Below are 14,193 nucleotides of genomic sequence, written 5' to 3'. Positions count from 1 at the left end.
GGCTTCATGTCACGCTGATTGGTCAGTAGATGGGGGACACATGCCAAATACCACAGGACAACAGGGCATCAGATGCTGCTCTGTGTGCCCACAAGTGTTCCCTGTCTCATCTGGGCCTTCGAAGGGAGCACACCCAGAAGCAAGCAACTGAAACGAAGAGGCTTCCTAAGGTGCCCCTTCCAGGCTTGTCTCTGAAGTCACAGCAACATCATTTTAAGCAATATGTTTAATTGGATGATTTCCACAAACTATCCACGAAGTTTCTAACCATCACAATTCAATGAAGTACAAAACACTGAGTTACAAGTTGTGGGAAAAGAAGGCAGCACCAATGGTGGCACCTTCTAATCCTGGTTGTTCTAGGGGCAAGGAGAGGGGAAGGTCTTTCTTTAAACCAAGCCCCTCATTTCAATGTACAAAAGAATTACTCTGATCAATATTAAATTGTATTGAAAACAAAATGGACTAAAAAGCAAATACTACTCTAGGTTGGGGTGGAAGTGGGAGGAAAGAATGAGTCCTTCCAAGCGGGAAGGGAGATAGCAGGGGGAAGGTTCTGTGCCTGTGACCCCGGGTGGTCACTCACGCTGCTCTATTTTTACTTTTTGTGGTCTCAAGAAGGTCCGATTTTTCTTCTCTTTCTTCCCCTTTGTATTGGCTTGCAAGTTTCGCCAGCTGTCCACACTACCATCTTGACTTTCCTCAAAGTTTTTCTGCCACTCTCTCTCCTGTTAGGCTTTTTCTTGAGCTTCAATCTCTTTTTCCCTTTGTCGTTTCCTTTCATGCATCTCTTTGACTTCTCACTCTTTCCTTTTAATGTCCAGCTCAGCAAAGAGTTTCATTGTCTGTTTATATACAGCTTGTTTGAACAGCTCAGGATCATCCTCCTCTACAATTGTAGGTTTTCCTTCCTTCTTTAATTTTTTTTTTTTCACTCTTTCACAGTGTGTTCCACGTATTTTTTTTCCCGCCTGAATTACATCCAGGGCCCTCTTCTTTTGCTCCTGATCCAGTAGCAACTTGTAAGCTTTGTCCACAGCTTCAAAAGCCTTTTGAGCTCTGTCAGCATGATCTTGATTTTTGTCAGGATGCACCAAGATGGATAACTGCTGAAACCGCTTTTTTATTTCCTCATCTGTAACTTCAGGATCTATCCGAAGAACCTCAAATGCGTTCAAATTGAAGTAAGAGGAACCAGGATGGGTCAGTCTTTCAATCTGATTTTTCGATGTTAGAACCGAGTCTCTCTTCTCTATTTGTTTCACCTCACTGTAGAAGGTCATAAATGCTTCCTTGGTGCTGCCTCCACCACCTGAAGTCCTGCTCTCTCCTGAAGCCGCCATTTCCCCGGCCCAGCCACCACGTGACCCTTCTCTTAGTTACTATTTCTATAAAATTATTGAATACCCACATCACAGGAACTAACGTAAATATTTAATTTGGTATGTATATAAAGAAACTAGCATAGTACCTGAACAGAGTAAATAGTCAACAGCTGTTGTTTTCTTTTTCCCCACTCCCCACTGTTTTCACTAAAGCATTATTGCCTTAGTACTGTCACTTAGGATTTTTTTCTTAAACTAGCAAGATGTTATTTCACTGAATGGTTTGTATGATTCAGATACAATTTTCTTACTCATTTATTCTTCTAACACATGTGCCATATATCTACCATGTGCCAGAACTATTCTTGATGCAAGGGATATAGCATTGAACAAAACAGAGCCCCCACCCTCCAAAAAAGATTATAAGACTTAGGAAGCTTATATGATCATAGAGGAATATAGATTTTTTTTTTGTTTTTAAAAAAGTAAAACATATGGTTTAATATCTGGGGATAAAAGCTGTAAAGAAAAGCAAAATATCTGGGGGAATAAAATTCCAGGTGGAGGGAGGAGCAAGTACAAAGGCCCTAAGACAGGAGCAAGCCAGGCCTGTTAGAAAAATAGCAAGAAGGCAGGGGATGGAGTGGCATGAAAGTGTGGGAGATTGATAGCTCAGATGGGAGCCAGATTATCTACAGCCTTATAGGACATTTTAAGGACTTTGGATTTTACTCTGAGTTAAATGGGAGGCATAGAGGAATTGGCTTGATTGTGGGAAGAGTGGAAAGAAAGTGACCTATATTGTGTGTTTTGCAATATTCCAGGTGAAAGATAATGGAGGCTTGATCAGAAGGGTAGTAGTGGGGATGGTGAGAAGTTGTCAAATTCTAATGATTTGAAGGCAGAGCTAATGGAATTTGCTGATAGATTAAATGTGGGATGTGAGATCACAAAAAAAGGACAAGAGTAACACCAAGGTTTTAGGCTATAGCAGCTGGAAGGATGAACTTATCATTTTATGAGAAAAACTATGAAAGACATTTAGGGAGATAAGAACAAGAGTTTGGTTTGCTTATCTTGAGATACATACTAGAAATCCAAGTGGATATACAGAGAAGGCACCTGGGTAAAGAGCCTGGAATTGAAGATAAAATTCAGGCCAGTAATACAAAACTGGGATTCCAGAACATATGGATGATAATTAAAACCATGATACTGGATGCAATCTTCAATTAGAAACAAGTGTAGGCAGAGAACTTAGGAGATCCAGGGCTGAGCCATAAGGCACTCAGTGTTCAGAGTGCACAGATGCAGAGTGGGTTGTTTTTTTCTCACGCCAACCAATTCTCCAATTCTCTAGCACTAACTAGGCTTCCTAAAATTTAATCAAATTCTGACACTAACTACTCAGAGCTAGTGTCAGGCTCCACAGGTTTAAAGACTCAGTCCCAAAAGAATGCCCTCACTTCAGATGCTGCTTACATATATATCAGGTACCCAGGTTACTCACACTTCTGTCTGACTTGGTTACAAAGTCAGAGGTTCCCACAATCCCTCCACTTCAGGTTCAGTAATCTGCTAAGACTCACAGGATTCAGGAAAACACTGCAATTACTACTTCAGTTTATTATAAAGGATGCAAATGAATAGCCAGATGAAGAGGCATACAGGAAGAAGTCTGGAAGGGTCACAAGCACAGAAGGGGGCCTCTGTCCCCATGGAGTTGGGGTGCACCAGCCTCCTTGTGCTTGGGTGTGTCTGGCAACTCAAAGCTCCCAAACCCCATCATTTAGGGTTTTTTATGGAGGTTTCATTACCCAGCCATGATCGTGGCCATTGGTGATTAACTCAATCTCCAGCCCCTTTCTCCTCCCCAGGGGTTGCGGGTTGGAACTGAAAGGTCCAAGCTGCTAATCAACATTTGGTCTTTTGGGTTACAGGCCCCATCCTAAATCTCTCTAGGGAAACTTCAAGAGGTACTTAATTAGAACAAAAGATGCTCCTATCAATCTAATCACTCAGAACATTCTAAGGATTTTAGCTCTGTGCCAGGAACCAGAGACAAAGACCAAATATTTTTCTTATCATACCACAGGTCAACCCCTTGTCTTTGACACATATCCTTTACAGCAAACTGATCATGCCTGTCAGAACATTTATATTTGGTGTAGCACTCATGGAATAGATGTAGCAATAGTACCAAAATGAATATGGTTCACATTTTGAGAAGCCAGTTCAAAGAAACAACTAATTTGACCTATAAAACCATAATTTTTTTTTGTATACTTGTACTAATTTGTTACTCTTGTTTTCCCCTGGTCTACCAGTATTTGTATCTTATGATAAGCTTGTACTGAACTATTTAGCATAGAAATCAGCTTTAGGCTAGCTGTATCAAGTTCTTCCTCAGGTCAGCCATTTTCTATAGGTATTACATCCTGAGGAGGATGTAACTCAATTTCTCAATATAATTGGTCATCAATATCAGTATTATCATAAGACTTGTTTACATGAGGTAGTTGAATATTACCAACACCACCAGTATTATACCATATTGCAGTATGGTCATGGTACAATTCAGTTTCATTACAGAACAGATCAGTAAGAACTAGAGAGGCATTTGCTTTGTCTTCTTAACAGAATCAACCCTTGCCCATATAGTAGATCTTATTAAAAAACAGACACTGTTACAATTAGCCATTGTTCAGTTATTTCTGGGTTCCAAGGTAACTGGGGACAAAGTTAACCACCCTGTCTCATCCCACAGACTATACTAAGACAGGTTACCATTTTGTATTGTTATGTAGCAGGGGCCACCTCCCTCCTGCAGGAAGGATATAAGTGATGTTTAGAACAGCTCCTATCCCTACTAACTACACTACAGGATGTGTTTTTATTTCAACCTATTCTGGGGGCTAAGTCAGTCACACTGCAATGATGCAAATTACAAGTGCACCCAGAGAACTTCCATTAGTTTAGAGGACCGTAAGATTACCAAAGGTGAATCCCTCGAGCTTCAGCAACTAGAATAAAGGGTCACTGCCCCATGACCACTTCATCCTTCATTTGAATTAAAATAGTCAAGAGGCCCTACTGGGTCAGAGTACAAGCTCTTTCCCAAGAGTAGATTTAGGATTATCTGGCATTAGTTGTTGAGTCTGTCAGACCCACTTTACTAATTATCTTTCCAAGCTGACTTCCATCCTTTGCCTCCCTCCTGGAAGGAAACTTCCCCTAATCTGTTTATTCTAGCTAATAAATATTTTACCTCAAAATACCACTCCTCATTAAAAACAAATTATCTTTGTTCCAAGATATCTAGACCAGCACCTGTCTCCTTGAAGGCCCTTTTCTGTCTTGTAGGCCAGTGCTGTTTAATCTACAATGTGTGTTATTGCCAAGTCATGCTAATAGTATGAGTAGAATTGGAATACATATTTTGTACCCCAAAATGATGGGTGCAACATAATCCGGGGGTTAGATGAGTGGTGGTCAGACCAAAATACCATTCAGTTTGAGTGTGTCATAAGGCCACAGTATTCCTGTCTCGGGGAGGGCCACTCCTCAGGGGAACTCAGATCTACCATGCAGTGCCCACTATTTTGATCCCATCAGGAACTTCAGAGTTTTTCCCTATTCTGCTTAATAGCTTTCCATTCACGAAAATGATGATAACATGCACTGGTGCAGAGTACACTGTGGTATGTTGGGCATGCTACCGTTATGGTTTGTCTGTTATAACCAGGAATCTTTCAAAGCATTTGATCATCAATATTTACAGTTGCACACTGAGACACCACACACTTTGAATTCCTAGTATTTCTCAGAATCTCAGAAACTCCTTCCCAGATTATATTCTTTGTAGTAGATATAACCTGAAAAATAGGAGTCAAAAGATAGTAGCATATTACTAGAGTTCCATTTAGTCATTAACAGGCAGTCCAATAGTCACCATCATCTTGTATGACCAGAATGTCTCCCAAAGTGATGCCCCTCAGATTCGTGGGCTGCCTTTCAATGTTGTTGAGTTTAAAAGCAGGGTGGTCTTGGCAAACATAGAGTGTCACCCTTCCAGAGCTTGGAACTCTGTTCCTGATTGAAGAGTACTCATGCAAAGGGATCAGCCTTCTGTGGGACCAGAGATGGGCATCCAGCATAACAGGAAAGAAGGCATAGACGTATGAAGGTAGGCAGGTATGCTAGTGGGAGTTTGAGCAAGTAAGTCTCTTTTAACTGCTTTTATTTTCTCAGATTGAAAAGGAATTAAGATCATTAGCTAAAAGTATAGACAGAAAGGAGTGTTGGAAGTTTAAAGAAAGAGAAGATACGAAATGCTCTATTCAGGGATTCTCAACCTTGGCACTATAGACATTTAGGGCAGAGTAATTCTTTGTTGTGGGGTTATTTAGAAGCATCGTTGATCTCCACCCACCTAGATGCCAGTAACACTCCCTCCCCAAGACTGCGATAACCAAAAACATCTCCAGCATTGCCAAATGTCCCCCAGGGACAAAATCTCCATGGTTAAAAACTATTGCCTCCCTAGAAATGGGGAGAGAGAAAGGAGTAGAGAAATGTAAAAAGATGGTGACCCTAGGTCATCTAAAATTTCTCTTGAGGCCAGTGGGCATGAATTTTGAATGAAGTCAGTCAGCTTGCTTATGACTATTTTTCCAGCCACGTTACCTGCACAGGATCAGAACAGGCAAGAAGTTGGTACATCAAAGTGAAAAGGGGGAAAGGTGTATGTAAGAAAGTGACTACACTGGTAGAATTTAAGCCAGGTAAGGAGGAAAGGGAGGACATGAGAGTAGGGAAGAACAGTGAAAGGTGGATGAATCAACATAGTTTAGATTCCAGCTAGATGGAGGAGTCTGGGTACCAGAGGGCATGAGCTGGGAAATTATGAGGTGATGGTTAGCAAAAGAGATGCTTGAAACTCGCTCAGAATTGGTTGAAGTTATTGGTAATTATATATATTTATATATGTATATATATTTATATATATATTTATATATATATTTATATATGGATATATATTTATATATGTATATATATTTATATACACACACATAGAGAGTTATATAGAGATATATAATACATAATTGATACTTTTTATTAAATCCTGAGAAACCTTCAGCTCCACAAAGAGCCAAGAGTTGTGTTGCCAGTGTCTCATTATTGGAACTAGCAAAGTGTAAGATTCAAATCTCCCATAGAGTTTATGTACACAAGCTTAATATAGCCTATTAAGCTGAGTTCTGCATTTTATTTGCTCATAATTTCCTATATCTCAGTAAGTAAGTGAAAGCAGCAGCCATTCCAACTTGCTCCAAGTCAGAGATTGGCATGATATCTAACTTGCTTAGTTGTGAGAAAACTTTAGTCAAGAGGTGATTTTTCCCTCAGAAAAAAAAAAAAAAAGCTATTTAGCTTGTGGAAATCAAAGCAGCTAAACAAACCTCTTATTATTAGAATAATGGCGTGACATTCAATAGCCTTCAGGGAAAATTTAACTGGTCTTTGATTTTGGCACTTTAGCTACTTCAAAATTAGGTCAAACAATAAAGTAGAAGAAAGAACACTGAACAAAAGACAAAATAAAGTCATATACTAACTTTACTTTTCAAGCATAGTCCAGTGAAAAATAAGAACAAAGTAAATTTTCCTTAAGCTCTAATATTCCACTCTTCTGCTTTTGAAGAAAAACGTTTTTCTTTAGTTTTATAATAAATCTAAAACACTATCATTTTTAGCATGAAATGCTAAGTATTGCTTTGCCAAAAATTGTCACCCTATGCTACAATCATCTAAGTTTGTTTTAATAATCCTCAGATACAAACGACCACTATGTCAGCCCCCTCAGTACTAACTATGATTATCTGTTGTTTAAAATAGATGTCCTAAGAACGTTATCTAAGTGAACAAAAGCATAAACATTTCAACTATCAAATCATCAGAACTTCTTAGGCAAGCGTAAATATCTCCTGGCTCCAATGTCTCCCTTATGGAATTTTTTTTCCCTGTTACTTGCTCTGCTGTTGTAATGATAACAGGCGCATGCTGAGATAATGAAATTATGGATCTTCTTTTTATGGCTTAAGTGCTCTTTATTTCTGAAGAAGTAAAGGTTTCTTTCTAGGTAGTAATATATTTTAATACAGTTCAAATACAAGAAAAACAAGATGTTTCATAGAAATGCAATCAATAAAGGATACCAGAGGGAAAAATAAACTGAATTTGGAAGAAGATTCAAGCCTCCCTGATTGGATTGTATTAGAGAAGGCAAAAAATTAATAACTTCATGTCATTGAGATTTTTATCACTTCCATCAGGAAACTGAGTTCTATGAGCCCTATGTTAATTTTCCAAACTCTTCTTTGGTTTTGCATAGTGAAGAGCCACTCCAGGGTTATGCTCAACTCAGTGACTAACTGGCTTGAAAATCTCACTTGTTTTAAGTTCTGTCTTCACACTCCTCAAGACTGCAGACTCTGTCTTGCCTAACAAAGGTGACATACCACAGAGGATTACAGAGACATGCAAAAGAAACCAAGTTGTATTCTTGGTTCTGTTGGTGAGATCACTTCTTTTGGATTGGTATCAGATTCCACTTAATACTGTCCATTTCTGAGATCTTTTTTCTCCTCAACAGAAGTCCTCTCAACTGTCACACTGACAAGTCGGCTTTTTTCTGATGTCTCAAAGTGCTGGCACTACCAAGGATTCAGATAAGAACTGAAGCTGAGTGACTGGATTAACTGATAAAATTGCTAATTCAAGCCCTGTTTTCAACACTTTGGAAAGATTAACCAACTGGGCCAAAATTTGGAGCACAGAGGAAGTTTTACTTTTAACAGTCTACACTGTTTGATAAATAAAAGGCTTTAACAATTTCAAAGAAATTCACATCAAGGAATTTCCTTAGACATTTTTCCCTCAGAGAATTACACAAATGGGACAATTTAGTCAGAGCTTTGTATGGGTTTTCTTTCTTGTAAATATTGTTACTTGCCAGGGAAGCACAGAAGCTGATCAGTCTAATATGTATATGTCGTTGTACTGACACAATGACAGCAACACAAATATAGAAGTGCATTTTTCTTTTTAAAAAATTGAGTCTAATCATTTCAATTTTAAAACTAGTAAAAAATATAAAACTTACATATCTGGTCAGAGACTGCCAGAGACATAATAGGATGTGGTAGATTAGGGCACAGATACAGGAGCCAAGTTCCTATGTTGGGTCCTACCCCTGCCACTTCCCAGCTGGGTGACCTTGAGTTAGTTACTTCGCTTCTCTCTGCCTCCAATTTTCCATTGGAATGAGAGTAATAGTACCTACCTCAGAGAGTTGCCATCAGGGCTAGATGAATTAAATCTATCAAGTGCTTAGAAGAGTATGAGGCATATAATCACGTAGTAAATGTGTGTTGTTATTATTAATGTGAATCCATAAGTAAAAATGGCCTTCAAGGTGTCTTTACATAAGATTAACTTCTGTGTGCATGTGTGTGTTATAAGGAAAGATAGTTCCTCAAAGCTTTTCAATACCATCCCATACATGACATAATTTTATCACTGAATCTTTTTCCTTAAGAGCTTCACTCTATTTGACACCAAGAATAACCTCATCTGTAAACTTTCTTCCAGCTCAAACAAGCACCTGTAAAATGAAACTTGGAACTCCTGGTTTCATTGGTCCACTTGCTAATTATCATCCTCCTGTGACAACTCCCTCACTGTACTGTAAATCCACCAAGTGCCTACCCCCAAATATGAACATCACCTGCTCTGCTGGGAAAAGACAATGTAGAATTACCTCCTGTGGCATATTTTTTTTAACTTGTAAAAGGAAGTGGGCTTATTTTCCCTGAAGGCTCTTTCTTTTCACGGAACCACTCTATCCTGCCCATGATAGACATGTGGCATGCAGATAAGTTGGGGACAGAAAGATGAATGTAGATGGGCAGAAGAAGTATAAACAGGGAAGAAACACAGTCTCACCAAGCTTACCCTAGTCCTTTGCCCTGTCTTAGGATGAAGATCATTAAAATGTGACTGCCTTTGATATCACTTCTAATATGGCTGGAAAGAGGACTCATGCAGTTCAAATTTGAGATGTTTAGACTGTATTAAAACATGAGGCTTCAGTCACATCAAAGGCTCCTCGCGGGTGGCTTGGGCCAGGGTAAGGTCACCACTGCCCCCACTGTAATAGGTGTGGAGACACTGTGTACCTGTGAAATGGTGGTGTTTGCTTTTTTTTGCTGATAAATGTGGAGCTGGGAGAGAAGATGCCTTCATGTGCCTGAGGAATGACCTACTGTGGAAAGTTTAAAGACAAACAGGTATCAGGTTAGGGTTATGGGGGCAATTTTTTGAATGGGAATGTCCTTTTTTCTGAGGGAATAGGCTTCTTTAATTCCTGGTGCAAGGACAGACATTGATAAGCAAGACTTCCTGCTTGACCACCAAATTTTAAATAAAGGTAATTTTATTCTGACAATAGGTCATTTGGATGACATCAAGGCAGGACATAAAAGATGAGGGCAAGTTAACCTCATTTTGCCTTTTCCAACTTAAATATCTTTATCTAACATTAGTTCCATCACACTCATCCAATACGTTTACGTTGCAATTGCATAAAATTGAGGGAAGAAAATTTTGTGTTGTCACTACTAGCCTATAGGACTGTTCTCAAAAGCAATATCTTTATTACATCTTTAATGGTTTTAAAGATCTTAGTAATGTGCTTTAAAAGATTTTAGCATAATATTCTAAAAGTTCTTAAGATTAGGAATTTACTCCATGCAATAGAACTTGTCAAGACAACCCTAACTAGTTCTCAAAGGAAAAGGCAAGATTGTATCCATGGAAAATAAAAGGACTAATGAATTAATAAATTATACTTGGCTTCTAATATATAGGGAAGTACAATAACACAAGAAAAAAAAAAGCCAAGCAGAAGACAACCAAAACAGAGGAAATGAAGAGAGATGGATCAGACTGATACCTAGATACCTAGGGATATCTACCCCGCCGGAAGCATGGGCTGAGTGCATTCTCTCCCATTGCTGGTTAGCAATCTCACTTGAGGGAAGTTCATTACCTAACTCTCAGGTGCTTCTGAACTCCATTGGTACTTAACAGTGCCACCATGGCTTATGAATTGCCTTGAAATTGTTCATTGTGAGTTGTAACTTCCCTACTCATTGCAAATTCTCCAAAGTACTTTGCTTTCTACTTTCTTTTCATCCCACGTATACCTAGTGCAATACCATTTGTGAAAGAGAAACTTAAATTATTTAGAAATAGAATCTCCATTTGATGGGAAGAAAAGAAAGAGTAAAAAGAAAATCTCATTCTCCTACTAACCCTTTCTGCATCTTCTGGGTGAATGAAAAACATTTATAATCATTTCATTTCTAAATACCATGTTATACATTTCAGAGGGGAAAAAATCATTTACTCTTAGACTCACGTCCAATTTTCATTGTGATTTTTGCCCTCAAGAAATAAACATCATGGTCAGGATGTCTGTCCGGCATCCTTGTGGCCAAGAAAGCAATGGTTTGCAATGAAACAGGAGTTCTCTGGTGAGAATATGCAGCCTCATGGCTGCAAACTTCTATGAACCACAGGGTTTTTAACCATGGCAAAGTCTCAAACTGCTTAATTGAATGACAAGCCCCTCAAACAGCTGTCATTTGAGAATCCTGGGTTGAGATGAAAGACCAGAAGTACTTGTAATTACTCTCCTCTAGCACCCTTTTCCTAAACACAGAACATAGTATTGGAAACAATTTTCAATAACATGAACAGCCTGTCTATGGAAGAATGAATCAGACAGTTGAAGATTGATAGAATTTTTTTCCTTTTTTTTTCTTACCAGAAGACTCTAAGGTCTAAAGACAATTACAGCTCTTAAAGCCCCCCAATTTTAATCTCCTTTCTTTCATTCGATTCCAGAATTCAATTCCCTGTGGCAATTTGGTTGAATCTTATTCACATAGCATAGTTCACCTAAGAAAAAGGTGATTTACTGAGTACAGGAAATCATTTCTTCAGATGCATATCATCATAAAATAAAATCTTAACTCATGCTCATGATCTACTTGGAACTCTGGGGCTGCTAAATCCGTATTTCTCAAATAAAAAGTAATTCTAGGTATTTTATTCTCTTTGAAGCAATTGGTAATGGGAATTCACTCATGATTTGGCTCTCTGTTAGTCTGTTATTGGTGTATAAGAACGCTTCTGGCCGGGCGCGGTGGCTCAAGCCTGTAATCCCAGCACTTTGGGAGGCTGAGACGGGCGGATCACTAGGTCAGGAAATCGAGACCATCCTGGCTAACACGGTGAAACCCCGTCTCTACTAAAAATACAAAAACTAGCCAGGCGTGTTGGCGGGCGCCTGTAGTCCCAGCTACTGGGGAGGCTGAGGCAGGAGAATGGCCTAAACCCGGGAGGCGGAGCTTGCAGTGAGCTGAGATCTGGCCACTGCACTCCAGTCCAGGCGACAGAGCGAGACTCCGCCTCAAAAAAAAAAAAAGAACGCTTCTGATTTTTGCACATTGAGTTTGTATCCTGAGACTTTGCTGAAGTTGCTTATCAGCTTAAGGAGATTTTGGGCTGAGACAATGGAGTTTTCTAAATGTGCAATCATGTCATCTGCAAACAGGGACAATTGAACTTCCTCTTTTCCTAATTGAATACCCTATATTTCTTTCTCCTGCCTGATTGCCCTGGCCAGAACTTCCAACACTATATTGAATAGGAGTGGTGAGAGAGGGCATCCCTGTCTTGTGCCAGTTTTCAAAGGGAATGCTTCCAGTTTTTGCCCATTCAGTATGATATTGGCTGTGGGTTTGTCATAAATAGTTCTTATTATTCTGAGCTATGTCCCATCAATACCTAATTTCTTGAGAGATTTTAGCATGAAGAGCTGTTGAATTTTGTCAAAGGCCTTTTCTGCATCTATTGAGATAATCATGTAGTTTTTGTCTTTGGTTCTGTTTATATGCTGGAACTTACAATGGAGGTGAAGGACCTTTTCAATGAGAACTACAAACCACTGCTCAACAAAATAAGAGGACACAAACAAATGGAAGAACATTCCATGCTCATGGATAGGAAGAATCAATATTGTGAAAATGATCATACAGCCCAAGGTAATTTATAGATTCAATGCCATCCACATCAAGCTACCAATGACTCTCTTCACAGAATTGGAAAAAACTACTTTAAAGTTCATATGGAACAAAAAAAGAGCCCACGTTGCCAAGACAATCCTAAGCAAAAAGAACAAAGCTGGAGGCATCACACTACCTGACTTCAAACTATACTACAAGGCTACAGTAACCAAAACAGCATGGTGCTGGTACCAAAACAGAGATATAGACCAATGAAACAGAACAGAGTCCTCAGAAATAATACCACACATCTACAGCCATCTGATCTTTGACAAACCTGACAAAAACAAGAAACGGGGAAAGGATCCCCTATTTTATAAATGGTGCTGGGAAAATTGACCAGCCGTAAGTAGAAAGCTGAAACTGGATCCTCTCCTTACTCCTTATACAAAAATTAATTCAAGATGGATTAGAGACTTAAATGTTAGACCTAAAACCATCAAAACCCTAGAAGAAAACCTAGGGAATACCATTCAGGACATAGGCATGGGCAGGGACTTCATGTCTAAAACACCAAAAGTAATGGCAACAAAAGCCAAAATTGACAAATGGAATCTAATTAAACTAAAGAGCTTCTGCACAGCAAAAGAAACTACCATCAGAGTGAACAGGCAATCTATGGAATGGGAGAAAATTTTTACAATCTACTTATCTGACAAAGGGCTAATATCCAGAATCTAAAAGAACTCAAACAAATTTATGAGAAAAAAAAACAAACAACCCCATCAAAAAGTGGGTGAAGGATATGAACAGGCATTTCTCAAAAGAAAACATTCATACAGCCAACAGACACATGAAAAAATGCTCATCATCACTGGTCATGAGAGAAATACAAATCAAAACCACAATGAGATACTATCTCACACCAGTTAGAATGGCGATGGTACCAAAAAGTCAGGAAAAGTCAGGAAACAACAGGGGCTGAAAAGGATGAGGAGAAATAGGAACACTTTAACACTGTTAGTGGGACTGTAAACTAGTTCAACCATTGTGGAAGACACTGTGGCAATTCCTCAAGGATCTAGAACTAGAAATACCATTTGACCCAGCCATCTCATTACTGGGTATATACCCAAAGGATTATAAATCATGCTGCTATAAAGACACATGCACACATATGTTTACTGTAGCACTATTCACAATAGCAAAGACTTGGAACCAACCCAAATGCCCATCAATGCTAGACTGGATTAAGAAAATGTGGCACATATACACCATGGAATAGTATGCAGCCATAAAAAAGGATAAGTTCATGTCCTTTTTAGGGACATGGATGCAGCTGGAAACCATCATTCTCAGCAAACTATCGCAAGGACAGATAAATCAAACACTGCATGTTCTCACTCATAGGTGGGAACTGAACAATGAGAACACTTGGATACAGGAAGGGGATCACACACCAGGGCCGGTTGTGGCATGGGGGTAGGAGGGAGGGATAGCATTAGGAGATATAGCTAATGTAAATGACGAGTTAATGGGTGCAGCACACCAGCATGGCACACGTATACATATGTAACAAACCTGCACATTGTGTACATGTACCCTAGAACTTAAAGTATAATAAAATTATATATATATATATATAGTGGAACTGCCATCCTCCAGTAGTTCGCCAAAGTGACCAACACAAAGGGAAACAGGAGAGGCACCCGGTGTGTTCTCCAGGTCTTTAA

General features: G+C 39.1%; 1 pseudogene across 1 annotated transcript; it reads right to left on the bottom strand.

The window, feature by feature from the left end:
- Window positions 1-578: 578 nt before the first annotated feature.
- LOC111545569 lies at window positions 579-1,364 on the bottom strand (annotated as a pseudogene). Its single transcript, XR_002732496.1, has one exon. The product of XR_002732496.1 is annotated as a dnaJ homolog subfamily C member 8 pseudogene (transcript).
- Window positions 1,365-14,193: the final 12,829 nt, after the last annotated feature.

Source organism: Piliocolobus tephrosceles, chromosome 4 (genome assembly GCF_002776525.5).
Source record: "Piliocolobus tephrosceles isolate RC106 chromosome 4, ASM277652v3, whole genome shotgun sequence".
In the NCBI taxonomy this organism is placed as follows: Eukaryota; Metazoa; Chordata; class Mammalia; order Primates; family Cercopithecidae; genus Piliocolobus; species Piliocolobus tephrosceles.
This window is presented reverse-complemented; position numbering and strand designations above follow the sequence as displayed.